At 47.9% G+C, this 15,659-nt stretch overlaps 1 protein-coding gene across 4 annotated transcripts in view; it reads right to left on the bottom strand.

The window, feature by feature from the left end:
* BCAR3 (BCAR3 adaptor protein, NSP family member) overlaps positions 1 to 15,659 on the bottom strand; it is a 114,501-nt gene that overhangs the window by 37,514 nt on the left and 61,328 nt on the right. The gene's annotated exons all lie outside the window — the stretch shown is intronic.

Genomic DNA, 15,659 nt, shown 5'->3' with positions numbered 1-15,659 from the left:
TATTTATTTTACTCTGTCCCTCTCTCTAAGAAAACCTTCCCGGTTCCCACAGAATTTTAAATTGTGCAAATCACCAGGAAAGATCCTGTCCCTAGTCCCAGGGGCTAAAGGTAGAAAGGGAAAGACTGGAAAAGCACCATTTCATGGCCATTAGCAATCGTGACCAAGCAATCTGCCAAACTAATTGCCAGCGGGGGATGACACCCTGGTCCCTACCCTTAGGAGGGCACAGTCTCTTGGATGACCACACACAGAGAAACGGTTTAAACTCATCCCTGAGCTCTGGAGAAGCACTGCCTGGATCTTATCCCTGCCTTCCTGCTCTGGAGCCTGGCTGAGTTACTCTGCCTCGCTGTCCTTAGGTTTTCCCCTGTCAAAATGAGAAAAGTCACTGAAGCCCCATGCCGTGGGAGGGGCCGGGGGGGGGGGGGGTAGGATGAGAGCATGGGGTTGGGGATCAGGATCGGACCCTGAAGATAAAACCTGAGAAGAGGAAGGATATTTGGGGCATTTGAGCTAAGAGCAGCTGGGTTTGGTCAAATGGAGGTTCTGGTTGAGGAGGTCTGAAGCAGGCAGAGGTTTTACACACACACACACACACACGCGCGCGCCCACACACACACACACACACACGCACACGCACACACACACACACACACTCCATCTTTTCTCCAAGCATGTGGTTCAGACCCCACCTTCCTGGGCATCATGGCTGACTGGCTGACCCAGCTAGAGTTAGTCCCAGGATTTTTCTAAGTGGAACTGAATGAAGACTGAATGAATGAAAACGTCATGAGGCTAGAAGCATAGTGGTGCTACATCTCATGCTGACCCACCATGTGGAGCCAGTTGGGTGGAGAATGAAATGAGTGTTCAAGGAGAAGAGGATCAGGAGATGGAAGGTGTCCCAGTGGTGCACACATCCCTAAACCCCAGCTGACTCCATTAACCAGCAAAATCCCCTTGTGACCTAAGCTAGTTTGCCCTGGACTCTTGTCACATGTGCCAAAGGAGTCCTGATCCAGGAGGGCAGGATTGGATAGAGGGGAGTAGGACACTGGAGGCTGAGGGACTAAACCTTCACACTCTAGATGGAGAGAGTGTCACTGAAAATCTCTGGCTAGGAAGGCAACAGGTAAAAAAAAAAAAAAAAAAAAAAAAAAAAAAAAAAAAAAAAAAAGATGCTTTTAGACAGAGTAATCCAGGTGCAGTAGGCAGAATGGCCAGGCCGGGGCTGGGGGCACAAGGCCAGTTCTGAGACTTGTGAAGTGTGCAGATGATGGACAAATCTCTATCGCAAGCCTGTATGGTGGGTGCCAAGGCAGGGATACTGACCAGAATCCATTCTAGAACTTGGATGTCAGTATGAATAAATGGAATTCATCTCTGCAAAGCTTGTTTCTCTCCCCCTTTCCTAGTCACTGGCACCTCCTCTGTCCTCATCACCCAAACTCACCCTCACCCAAACCCTCAACACTGGCTTCTATCAGTCAAGAAATTCCTGATTCTATCCCTTACCGACACCCACTCTGATTCCGACTAAGATTGCTCTGTTCTGTTCTCCCAGAACTTCTGCAATGGCCTCGTAACAATCTCCCTACCCTCATCTCTGGTCATACACTCTGCACTTATATGCCACAGACTATCCCACATTCCTGGCTTGGAGACCTTAGTCAACGGGTGCCCTAGCAAGGGCTGACATGAGATCCAGAGTCTTTCTTAGCACCCCCACAAAAAACTTGATGGGCTCCTATGCCTGGTTTTTACTCTCCCAGGGCTCAGACCTGGTTCATGAGGGACACGGACCCTTTCACGCCCTATCCTCCCAGACCCCTCAGCTTTGAATGCCTTTCTTTTAACCCCAGTGAAGTGAACCACCACCTTTGCCATATACGGACACCGCATACCAGGATCCAGGTCTGAATTTGCTAGAAGGCCCAGTTCACAAGGGCTATGGATGGATGCCTATGTGAGGACCCCTTGTGGATATCTGCAAAATAACTGGTAGAGGCTTGACAGTGGGGGAGACGGGCCAGGGCACTGCCGTTTTGCAGTGGGGGTCTGTGAATCAGCAGTGACATACCTGCAGAGGTTCTAACAACGCAGGGGCTGGAGCCCAGGCTGGGCAATGGGGAGAAGAGGGAGAGGAGTTGGATGAGGCAGGCAGGGGCCTTGAAGGCCAAACTAAGCCAATCTGTTTTTATCTAAGTGGGGCAGGGAATCCACTAATGAATGCTGGGCAATGAGGCAGTACGGTCCGCGGGACACAAGCTCTTTGAGGACAGAGGCCACGCCATATTTCCCTTTGGCTCCCAGAGCCTAGCCTCGTGCCTGGCACACAGCGGGTGCCCCGTAAACACTTACTGACTGGAGCCAAGCTTGCCTTCTTACCCTCTGTGTGGCAGCTTCCTGCCACTGGGTGGGGAGAAAAAGAACATTTGGAGGTTGCTCAAGAACAGGGAATCTTGGCCATCTTTCTAGACTTCGCTTAACTTGTTTCTGTATGCACCAAGCGAGTAAGAGTTCTCACTTCACAGGACGACCTGATCTAAGGCACATAGAGCACCCGGCACCAGTACCGTGCCTGGCACACAGCGGGCATTCGCTGGAAACCTAGAATCTGAACACCCTTTCAAAGAGGACTCTTGGCCGCAAAAATAGTAAGTTACTTCACTAAAGAGTTAAAAAAAAAAAAAAAGAATTATAAAATCCATCAGGAGTTTTTAGAGGTATCTGGCCTTTGGGAATTTAGTTCTAATGGAACAACAAAGCTAGGAGTTGGAACAACCAATTTCTATTCGTGCACAGGTTATTATTCTTTATTTCAGTTCTATGTTGATAGTTTGGGGGTTTTGAATAGTGTTGAACAGTGAGTGGTTCCATCTGTGCATGTGACACTGACTACATGTGAGAAGGCACTTTCCCTGGTGGCAAGTGCTTTGCAGGCCTGTATTAGCAAGTGCTCCTGGCTAGCTCCAGCTGGCTCAGCTGTCCACAGTACACGGAACAGAGTGACAGTGTGAGTGTGCAAGAAATTGTCACGTGCACAATATTGAGAAGTCCTGGTACACAGATTATGTGTCCTTCAGGGCCTTGGATGTTTAGTCAAGGATGTTTTTTTGTTGAATTTTTAAAACTGAGCTGATTTTCTAGCCATTCATTCTATGATCAAGGCTGGCAATTAACTTGCTTGAAATAAAAAAAAGAGGGAAGGGGGGCATCTGGGTGGCTCAGTCGGTTAAGGGTATGACTCTGGATTTCGGCTCAGGTCATGATCTCATGATTTGTGAGATTGAACCCCAGGTCATTCTCTGTGCTGACAGTGTGGAGCCTGCTTGGGATTCTCTCTCTCCCTCTCTCTCTGCCCCTCCCCTCTGCTCACACATGTGTGCACTCTCTCTCTCTCAAAATAAATAAACTGAAAAAAGAAGAAAAAGAAAAAGGAAGAAGGAAATCTGTGCATGAAAAGAAGGCAAGGGGGAGAGAAAATGAAGAGAGAGGGAGGGAGGGAGGGAGCAAGCTTCTGGGCTATTCTATCCCAGTCAGAAGTATCAGGCCACAGCACCCAGCATGCTACCGGTTCTCAAAAGCTTCCTTTCTTCTGCCCTGGATGGTTTATTCAGTTGAGGGAGAGGTCAACAACAGTCCAGGCCTCTGATCAAGTGGCACCAAACCACTGCTCAGGTCACAGTTTTCTAGAAATCTCATCCAGATGATCACAACCAAAATTGTAAGTGCGACTGACGTTGTAGAGCATCATACCAAATTGGTCTATTTTCTGAGCGAAGACCATGTCCTCCTGCGAGCTGATGGGAAACCCCTCAGGAACGTGCCTTGAACAGCCACCAGGTGACCCAGGCTGGGACCATGCAGGAGTCCAAAACGACAGACCCTCATCTCGAACCCAGCCTGTGCTGCCTCGGAACCTGCATCATTGCAATCCCTAACAAAACCTGAACGTACAAGGACAAAGAGCTCCCACTCGGAAAAAAACATACACTGGATAACCATTGCGCAGAGCCTTCTGAAGCCTTTCTAAGTCTGCTACAGGACCACCTTGCAAGTAAATCTGCCTAACAATGAGATTCTTTGAAGATGTCAGAAACTCTGCCCCTTCAAGTCCCTGCCCTGTGTTGAACTGCAAGCAGTGGACTAGTTTATAACCAAATTCCAAAGTATATCAAGGACTTGTAGAGATCCAGTTGGTATTTTTACCATTGAACACCTGCATAAATTGATCATTAACCCACAGGATGAATAAATCCCAATCACTTCTGCCACTCTTAATCCTGCCCACAGGCCGAAAAATGAAAATCCGGTTCTCCCCAAGCTTTAAGCCCAGCAACATTTTGCAGGCTCCCTCAGATGTTTTCATCTGAGGGACAAGGGCAGGAGAGAAGGTAGCGTTTGAAGATAGTTTGAAGATAGTTTGAAGATAGCCTCCACGTGAAACAATTTGTATGCTGGCTTCTCTGCCACCTTTTATTGACACTCACTGGCCTTGTGGCTTGCCTAAAAATGTTTTATTATCACTCCAAAGGTAAATGAAGAAGGGCTTCAATTTACGGATGCAACTTTTCCTACTGGGCGCCAGGCTAGACAAATACAACTTCCGTGCTAATAACTGTGATTAAAGCCAAAAGCTTTAGTTATTAAATAAACCATTAACTTTGTAAATAAAAGTCCCAAGAGGGAAAAAACATGTCAAATTAAAATTTTGAATATCCTATTGGGTAGATAAAAGCCAATGGTGGCACGGGCAACTGGGCATTTCGGCCTGGTCCCCCCTGCAGGTGGACACACAAGTGGCCTGGCCGTGGGCTCCAGTACACAAACAGCACAGTGGCATTACATCTAAGCAGGTGCCCTTCTTACATGGCAGAGAAAATTTCCATATTGATTGCAACGGATGCCTGGTGGATGGCAATCAAGTATCCCGAGGAGAGGTGCCTTATTTGAATTCATACCAAGGTGCTCTCTGGCTAGAAGGGAGAGACCCCGAGCACGTTCCCCACCTTTTAAGTGTCGGGCTGTTGACAGTGGGGACCTCTGGTCTCACTTGGGTCCTGTGCCTCTGAGCCTGCTCCTTTCAATCCTCACATTAAAGCTCAGCGCAGCAGGCTCTGTAGGCAGTTCTGTCCACACACACTACACCCTCTCGGCTAAAGTGCTGCACAAACAGCCAGGAGGTTACTTTTAAATCAAGAGTCTGATAGCCACTGGAACACGGGGCCTCCGATTACCTCACCTTCTTGGCCAAAGTTCTGCAGGAACAATCAGAAGGCCAGTTGCAAATCAAGAGCTTGATAGTCACTGGAACACTGTGCCACCGATTAAACCCGAAGGCCTACTGAGCGCCCACTGTGCCACTCGGTGTCCTGGACTAGGTCTGACGGGAGACGCAGACACGAGAAAGAACAGCTCCATGGCCTGACAGGGGTTACAGCCGCTTCGAGGGGATAAGACATCTTTAGAGAACGTACAGCAAACAGCCACAAGCAGTTTTGCCGAAGGTCACAGAGTTCTCTATCCTATCTGAAGTCAGCGAGGGCTTCTGGCCCCTTCTGAGAAAGGAATCGGTAGCAAAGATACCTCATAAAATTTCAGTGAGTTTTAGCATTCTGAAACACTTCAATTAATTTGATGTTAATTTTAAGTACCTTGATGACATACTTTCTCCTTTCCAAATCCTAGAAAGAATCTCATCTTCAGAAAAGATTCTGCAGATGGGTTTTGATGCCATTTTACCATTTTATAATTAAACCTGCATAATTTATCACACTCAACACCAGATTCTTACTCCAGTGCCATTAAAAACAGATTTGCAATTTGCTATTAAATTAAGATGCTTCATTTTCCTACTACCTGTGATTTTTCTTTTCACAGACAAATGATGATACGAGGGCCATCAGACCCTAGCACAGACAGGAAACTGACATCAAAATCCCCCAAGAGCCCAAATCCAAGAGATTTCATTTTATTCATTATCAAACCTTATCAAGTATTACAAAAAGAGGCTCATAAACTATAAATAGGAAAAATGAAGAGAACATCTGTGGAACTCCTTGTTTATCAAGGTTCTGAGAAGTTTCCAATAACATTTGGCTTTCCATGTGTGTGAATGAAAAAGACTAGTTTAATTTTACATTATGCACACTGGAGTCTTACCACAGCACACGTCCTAGGCGTAGCAGTAACTTGATCCCCCCAGGCTTACCTAATTGCATTAGGATTATTCTGATCGGTGTGCACAGCTCCCCTACATGTTCAACCCCTGTTACCTTTTATCACCCATCATTCTCTAGGCAAGGTCTCTACGCCTTTCCATCTCGCAGGATCATGAAGTTACTGCTTTTGATGCCTAGCTTTATTTTGATGGAACACCAAGGGACTGAAAATTATTTTTCACAGGAGACCGATCAGTCTAAAAACTGCAGGAGGAATTGGAAGTTGGACCGAATGCAGCACACCCAACACCAACCCTCGCGGCTGCTCCCCTTCACAATAGTTACCTACACATGCGAGAAACTGCTCAACATGCTCATTACACTGTAAGAGCTCCTTCCCCAGCTACCTGCCCTGGTGGCTTTGCCCATCATGTTTCTACCCTCTACCCTCTCGACAAAGCATTATTTACCCATGGACTCACTCAGTGCTCAGCTCCAAGGGGTCTCATCTTTCCCTGGGAAAAGATAAACTGAAACACAAATGAGATTTTCAACAAGCCATTTGTAGCCATTTGTTAGCCTCTTGTCCTGAAAGCTCTGGGGGTACCTTCCCCTCTAGATCTAATTTAGATGATGACTTCCTAGAGCAGCCTGCGGAGGGGCAACATCCAAATCATCCCCACGAGGCAGCCCTGTTTTCTGATTCCTCCCAACGAGAAATCAGACTGCCACACTTAGGATGAAGGCTGAAAGTCCTTGCTTGCACTTAACCATTTAGTGGGTCAGTGGAATAAAAGGCTTCAAATGAAAAGTTGAGTGCTAGGCGACCTATGCCACCCCCTCTGTAAACTGCTTTGCTCCCTTGAACCATGTCCTCAACTTCCGATACCACTTCTCTCTCTCACTAGGTTGGCACACAGGCTAAATGAGATAATGCAAGTGAAATATTAATCACTGGGTCTGGCAGCGAGATTTCATTCCATGAGAGCAGTGCTTTGTTAACATCTATGGGGAAAGGATAAACAGAGACTAACCCTGGCTAATAGGGCAGACCCCAAGATGAGGGTTTGAAGACCAGCTGACCAAAGTTCAGAATGTGAGGAGCTCCAAACCGGAAATCTCTCCCACTGGTAATTCAACCTTGTTAATTCATCTTAACCCAAATTACGAGTGATCTGGTGGAAAATAGCTGTTCACCAAAATGCCCTATTTGCTCTTAAATAAGAATATCAGAAAATCAGGGCGCCTGGGTCGGTTAAGCATCCGACTCGATTTTGGCTCAGGTCATGATCTCACGGTTTGTGGGTTTGAGCCCCACGTGAGGCTCCATGCTGACAGAGTAGAGTCTGCTTAGGATCCTCTCTCTCTCTCCCTCTCTCTCTGCTCCTCCCCTGCTCACAAGCATGTTCTCTCTCAAAAATAAATAAATACACTTGAAGAATATCAGAAAATCAAAACCAATTTAATTCAAATATAGTTGACCCTCAAACAGCACAGGTTAGAACTGTGTAGGTCCACTTATATGCAGATTTTGGGGGGCAAATACCATACAGTACTGTAAATGTATTTTCTCTTATGGTTTTTTTTATTTTAATTTTTTTTAACGTTTATTTATTTTTGAGACAGAGAGAGACAGAGCATGAACGGGGGAAGGGCAGAGAGAGAGGGAGACACAGAATCGGAAGCAGGCTCCAGGCTCTGAGCCATCAGCCCAGAGCCCGACGCGGGGCTCGAACTCATGGACCGCGAGATCGTGACCTGAGCTGAAGTCGGACGCTTAACCGACTGAGCCACCCAGGCGCCCCTCTTATGGTTTTTTTTAATAACATTTTTTCTCTAGCTTACTTTATTGTAAGGACACACTGTATAATACATATAACATATAAAATATGCGTTAATTGACTGTTTACATTAGGCTCCCAGTCAACAGTAGGCTGTTGGCAGTTAATTTATGTGGACTTTACACAGGGGATTGTTCAGGGTCAACTGTACCATCCTTTTATTTTGTTGTTTTTAGAGAGGGAGAGAGAGCACGTGGAAGAGAGCACATGAGTAAGGGGGAGTGGGGAGTAGGGAGAGAGAGAGAGAATATGAGAGAATATGTTAAGCAGGCTCCACACTCAGCGCACAGCCTGACTCGGGGCTTGATCCCATGACCCTAGGATCATGATCTGAGCCAAAATCAAGAGTCGGACATTCAACCGACTGAGCCACCCAGGTGCCCCTGTACCATCCTTTTCTTAATTCATCTTGAATGAATGAGACAATGAATGAATAAACAAAATGCATCATGGCTGAAAGACACTAGGAGATCTAACTGGAAAGAAAAACAAGAAATGCCAAACACACACAGAGGAAAATCCAGAGTCAGAAACCCTTCCAGCGTGGGGTGTAGAATAGATAACTTTCCAAATTCTCCCTCTCCAAAAACATACCATGACTAATAACTGTCTCAGACATCTGGTTTGGGGTAAAGCAATCGTATGTCAGGGCTAAGTACACAGTAGGTTCTCAGTTAAACCAAACAATTCATCACAAGATGGGTTTTGGCCAAGCATTGACTCTACCACTTCCAACACAGAACTCACACGTCACTTTATTATTATTATCTTTTTAGATGTTTATTTATTTTTGAGAGCAAGAGAAACAGAGCGTGAGCAGGGGAGGGGCAGAGAGAAAGGGAGACACAGAATCCACAGCAGGCTCCAGGCACCCAGCTATCAGCACAGAGCCTGACGCGGGGCTTGAAGTCACGAACCACTGAGATCATGGCCTGAACCAAAGTCAGACGCTTAACTGACTGAGCCACCCAGGGGCCCCGACACACATCACTTTAAAGGTGTATTTTTCCAACAGGAGCTCAAAGCACTCGACAGCCACATATCTCGTTTAACAAGCTTTTGAGAAACACAATCACCATGCCAGATGTCATGGCAGAAACAGGAAAACAGCAGCTGAACTTGAGAGGAACAAGACACCTAAAAACGATGCAACTCAGATTCATCGGACATGAATCTGTACGATGCTCCTGGAGTTATGTAGGCAGGAAGAAGATTTAGATCTCACAAGAGTCAACATCACCAAGGCCCTGAATGTTCATGATTTGCTCAGACTTAGAGAATATTAGTTAGAATCCAAGTCTCCCAAAGTATATATAGCACTGGAAATGTTTAGTCCGTACAGAGCAGACTTAAAGGAAACATGAGGGCTGTGTGGAAATAGCTGAAGGCTTGGGCTACTGCCATCCCTAGATGATGGTCAAACAGACTTGGTTCAACTCCCTAAGGAAACTCATCCAGTATCACCCCTCTACCCTCCCCCACATACTGTTTTATTTCTAGGTGTTCACTCATACCAACCAATTTGGTCTCAAAACAGACATGCCTACAATAATGGGAGGAAAAAATGCACCTGAAGGGCTGTCATGCCCGTTTAACTGCAGAATAAGGTAGACACTGCAGGAACACAGATTTTGACTCAAAGCAAAGAGAGACCTTCTAGCAATTAGAGTTGTTCACATGTGGGAATGTAGCACCTTAAGGGCACAGTACACACCCCATGTCTAGAAAGGTCAAACATAAAGGTGAAATCACGTCCTATGAAGAAGTAGGGCAGGAAGATCAGTTAGGAAGCACAGTGCTGGTGGCAGAGTCAGGGAGCAAGAGGCAGATGAGAGCAATGTTGAGGAGTAAAATCTTAAGACATCTTGAGACGTGGAAGATGAATGGGAGAAGAGACACCGGAGCTCCTGGAAGATGCTGAGCCACCAACTCCCAACACAGAAGCACAGAGGGGGCAGGTTTGTGGAAGAGGACGCACAGCCTAAGATGCCCCTGCCCTGTCTGGATGGAGTGGCTCACCAGGCCGCGGGATCCAGGGGCTGTGAGAGAAGGGCTGGACTGGGCACGCACTGGGGAATCCTCAGAATGTGGGGTAGCCTATCTCAACTGCCACCTAAGAGATGGGGGGGTCGAGGGCATATCAGAAGGGTTTTTAAGAGGCAGGCTAGAAAGAGAAACTGAAGATAATGTCTTAATCCTTTGGGGCTTCTGTAAGATAAATACCATATACTGGGTAGTTAAAACCGCAAACACGTACTTCTCCCAGTTCTGGACGCAAGTCCCGGAGCAAGGTGCTGGCAGGTTCAGTGCCTGGCCTGCTTCCGAGTTCTAGATAGCTCTCCTCTCACTGTGTCCTCACACAGCAGAGGGGCAGGAGAGCGCTCTTTCGTAAGAGCACTAATCCCATTCATAAGGGCTCCACCTACCACCTCCTAATATAGCACACCCGAGGTTAGGATTTCAGCATGAATTTGGGGGTAGGGGGGACACAAAGATTCAGTCTCTAGCAATAGGGTGGGAGCTCAGGAAGGGATCCTGGGAAAGATCCAGGAGAACAAGTAGAGTGCGGTGTCCTGGCGGTCAAGACTTTCAGGAAGGAAGAGCCAATAATGCCAAGTGCAGCAGAGTTCCAATAAAATCAGAATTGGACGGCATCCACCAGACTTGGCAAGGCTGCCGGTGGGGTGAAGGAGGCAGAGTGGCCACCGGGAAGTGAGAAAAACAGAGACCGTGTTAATCAGTTTTTGGGTGGAGGAAGACAGGGACCAAGAAATGAAGACATGGAAATAAGCAGTATTTTTAGAATGGGAAAGACTGGAGCATGCGTACAAACTCAGAGGAAAGTGTTGGTGGAGAGGGACAGACTGAAGGTCTCTGAGGAGAGGCCAATGGAGAGAAGTCTATGCAGAGGAGGTGGTCATGGGCACAGGTGGCAGGGCCAGCCTTGGTCAGGACACTTCATCCTCGGAGGAAGTGAGGATCTGGAGCTGGATATAGTTGTGGCTTGTGGGGGTAGTAGTGGGGACGGAAAAATATTGTACCCGATGGTCTTAACTGCTGCTGTGAAGAAACAAGATCTCGCGAGTGTGCAAAAAGGGCCAAAAGAGAAGGTGGAGGGAGGCAGACCCCAGGGGGCTGAGCAGGGACAAGCCGAGCCGATGGGAGGCTTCGAGGACGTGGGCCTGAGCTGGGGGAGGCGCTCCTCAAGCTCATGCTGCCTGCAAAAGGACGGAGCCCAGACCTCCCCCCGCTCCCCACCCACACTGTTCACTGGCTCCCACTGCCCTGCACAATCCGCTCACCAACCACCTCTCTTTTCTCTGCTCTCAGCTTCGGCCAGGCGTCCCTCCAGGGTGTGATGCCTGCTCTCCTGCCTGTGCCCTTCTGCCCACTGCTGCTTTAGGAGCCATTCAGTGTTACCTCCTCCTGGAAGTTCCCTGACCCGGGGCTGCATTAACACCTCTGCCCAGGGTCTCACAACACACCGGGTGTCACGCCTGCCCTGCACCTCCCATGCACGTTGGAGAGAGAGCCACTTGCACTTTCATCTCCCCACCAGACATGGGAGCTCCTTCAGGGCAGGAGCTTGGATGGCCCCCCAGCACCCAGCAGACCCTCGTATACAGGCAGGGCGTGGGGGGCGGGGATGTAGGTAGGAGGCTGGCTCACGGGTCTCTCAAATTCCATCTTATTAAGAAACTAGGATTCTAGCTTGTTGGTTGTCTGTGCGTAACTGCTTTTGTAAAAGCACACGTGTTTCAGAGTGGACACTGGGGAGAGTCGTTCTCTATACAAACTAAAAGACTGATCATAGTTCTTTCATAAGCCAGAAAAATAAGCCATGACATTCTCATGGCCAGAGCCAGATTCCAACAGTAGCCCCTGGGGCTGTGGACACGCACTGGAAATCCAGACAAGGACAGAGATGCCGCAGTCCAAACCCACGAGGCGCTCCTCCCCTCCCCTCCCCTGCCAGGACAGCCCGAGTTTCCTCTGCTGGCCTGGAGACATCCAAAATATGCATCAGCTAAAAGGCCCCAGAGTGGTCTCTAACATCTTCAAACACAGCTACAGAGCCCTGGGCCTTCCACATACCCCAGACCCCTCACATGGTGTAGCAGGAAGGCCTCTGTGGCCCCAGCATGCAGACTCTCCAGCGCTCTCCCCAGTGTTTGGCACAGGCCCGCTTCTCTGTCGTCCTGGAGGTGCTGAACCCACTAACAGAATTTTCCCAGGGTCCCAGTCTCATTTCTGCTTCCCACCCACGTTTCTCCAACAAAAACAAGGCCTCGGCCAGGATCCAAGCTCCGGGGTCTGCGGAGAGGGGGTGCCGGGACCCAGCCGCTGTCAGCCATATCCTCCCTTCCCCTGATGCTGAAACCAGATCCCACAAGCTCCCAGATGCCAATGGAATGCATTTAGGTCTCTTTAAAAAAAAGCTGTGCTAGGCTTATTTTGGAGGGCAGGAGAGATAAGTGAGCAACTAGCAGCCGCCCTGAGGAGGGGCTGAGTCACTTGGAAAGACACTTCCCGAGTGCCTTTTTCCACTTTGCACAGCTCGTGCTGATGGTGCATCAGCCCCACTGACTAAGGCAACCCAGGCCATCATCAACACCAGGATGGAAGACTAGTGCCCAAGCTGTCACGAGAGCAAACACACCACGGGACTGGCCACAGGGAAGGCAAGCAGGACCTTGGCTCTACCACATTCACTCTGACATAGGAAAGCAGTTTCTAATGCAAACAAGTTCCAGGAATCCAACCGTCTAGGGATGGGCAGATGGGACACCTCAGGCTGTAAATGTGCATTCAGAGAGCTCCCAATACTTTTTCTAGGGGCATGGGAAATGACCGAAAGCAAAAACAAAACCTAAGAGTAGCAACAGCTCGATTCAAGCTCTTCCCGCTATAGAGCACTTGATGGCTGCAAAGACGATCACATCTATGCGTGGGAAAGTATATGCTTAAATTCTACTGCCTTCTAACCATGACTTCTCATTGCCAACACCAATGCCACCGGACTCAGTGACTGGTTAGCCGAGACTAAACAACTCATTTATGTACCGTCTCTATGCTCCAACCTCTCTGTTTAGGCTCCTTCAGAAACACAGCTATTCTGCACTTGCAAGGGAACTCCCACCTCTTAGGTTCCCCTGGAGTGAAAATCACACAGGCCTTCCCTCAGGAGTGGCCATTGGTAAGGAGGCAAATTTCAGCTCCTTTCCCCCGGCCTCCACACAAGAAAAATCAGAGACACAGGGACCAGAGTGGCGGTTTGTTCTTATTGCCAGTTCCAGAAATGGGATCGATTGTGCTTCTCACCAAATTCTTTCTGTGGTTCATGAGAGACCTAAAGGTGGTCCCACCCCGTCTGTAGGAGGATTACCTATTCTCTGAAAATTACCTCTGCATGCCCCACCCCCCGAAGCCTCTCCTGAAAACTGGGGTTCACACTATTCTTCCCCAACTGCGTTGTAAACTGAAGTATTATGTGCACACTGTCTTCTTGTTTTAGGTTTCAATGGTCTTAATGTGATATCATAGAAGGGACATTGAAGGGCTTGAAGCCAGACAACCTGGTTTCTATCCTTGGTGCTCCATTGAATGATTCTGGGTAAGCAGTTTCTCCTCTGGGGGAAGGGGTAAACTATCACCCTGCCAACTCAAAGCACTCGTTTTGAGACTGCAGGAAGACAACTCACTTGTGTTCCTTGTGAAGGAACTCAGACCCTGGAAAGTCTTTTGGAAACATAATGAGATGACACTATGACCTAGTGCTCCTGTGGTAAGTCCTTCAAAGCAGGGGCTCTCCCTCAATGGTCACTTTCCACCCCACCCTCCCGGTAGAGTGCTTACGCATGGATGGGCTATTACATTCAATGTTCAGGGACTTTTGGACTTGAACGTGCCTCAGTAATGTTATGGATCGATAATATCTTCACTCCAAACTCTTTTTCACAGGGCATAAGCAAAATAGCCTTTCCTTTTCTCACCCAAGACCCACTGGTCTTTTGTGAATTGGCTGCCTTCTGTGAACCCCTTCAGGGATGTTAAGGTTGTGACCCTCAACATGGCTGGAACATCTCGTCTCTGGCCTCAACTCCACTGGGGCCAGCAAGGATTGCATATCCTTGATTCTCCTCTCCATTCTTGGCCCCCTGTTTCACTCTTTTCCAGGGCCTTGGTATGCAAGTCCACACGAGGCCCCTAAATACATTCTAAATTCCATCAAATCTCTGCAAGTAAGATTTTATTCCCTCAAAGCACCAGCGTGATTGGTCTCCTATGTAATGAAGGAGCTTTTATATTTTTAGTTTTCTTCCCATACAACAAACACTATTAATAACATTCTAGTTTCTCCAGAGATGATATGGATTAGACCAAATGGAAAGTTACCATGGCTACCAGAGTGTTATTTTTGGTATGAGAAATTCATGCCAAGGGAAGCAGCATACACGGTCAAGAACTGGAGCTTTATTTCCGCTTTGCTATCAGGCAATCAATCCCAATGTAGTTTTGCAACCCTAATTGCAACAGAAACTAATTATGAGTGGCAAGACCCGAAAACCCTAATTAAAGTAGGAGTCAATAAAATAAAGCGATGCGGCATTATCACCGGGGCAACTCTGGCGGAAAGCACAGGAGGTGACCGCCCAAGCAAAACAGGACGGGAAGCACACTTCGAGGTTCAGTGGGGAGCCCTAAGTTGGGTCTGAAAGTGTCAGTTTCTGGTGAGTGAGCACATCAGGTCCCTTCCACAAAGATGCACCAAACTGGGAGCGAGGTGGGAAGCCTTGGGTAGAAAGGAGATGTTTCTACCATCAGTCAACCACCAGGAGTGGCAGTCACAGGGAGGCCAGGGAGGGAGAGCTGAAGAATGGCTAAATCAGGCTCACCCCATGTAATACTGTGGCCTCTCTGTGCAGGCCTCCGAGGACATAACTGCAAAGGAACTGGGGCATCCAAGCAGAATCTCATCGCTTGGGCCCAGATATTTATGGGCTATTTCCTCACATATGAACCCTGAGCGGCACTTTTCTGAATTAGCAGAAGTTGGCTTCTGGAAGGACTTCTATTAGAGTGAAAACCTACTGCCAATCCCTGAAGTGTATGGTCCCTTTGGGACCTCCTGGTCTATCTTTGACAGCTTTAAAATACTGTTAATGGCATGACTTCATCCACCCGACGCTAGAACGATCCATATTTAGGCCAGAAACTACATGGTCCTCATATCACCCCACTGGACTCCAGGATAGAAAAGGGCTCTTAAATCAGGGAGGAAACACTTTTAACCGATGATTAATTACTCACCCCCGCCCCCGAATTCCTTGACAAAGACAAAAACAAACTTTGCTAGATGGTTAGAAAGCTACTCGGAACACTCCAACAGGGCAGTAAAATCAGAAGAAGCCTACCCTCCTCTCCCGCAGGGTATATTATTTCTATAAAGGGCTCTTTCTCCCTTTAATAGGTTTTCCTGTTAGGTTTGCCTGAGAAATCTTCTCTTTCAAGCATTATTAAAAAGAAGGAAGCGGAACATCATAACCCTGCACTAAATAAGTCAGTCCCTCAGGAGACGGAGCTCCAACATCTGGGTGGGAAGAATGTCACGAGAGCTTCGGATTCCTACTTCCCAAGAATAAATGAGGTC

The sequence above is a fragment of the Panthera onca genome, chromosome C1 (genome assembly GCF_046562875.1).
Source record: "Panthera onca isolate mPanOnc1 chromosome C1, mPanOnc1 haplotype 2, whole genome shotgun sequence".
Classification (NCBI taxonomy): domain Eukaryota; kingdom Metazoa; phylum Chordata; class Mammalia; order Carnivora; family Felidae; genus Panthera; species Panthera onca.
Note: the sequence above shows the minus strand (reverse complement) of the source record. Positions and strands in the feature narration are given on the sequence as shown.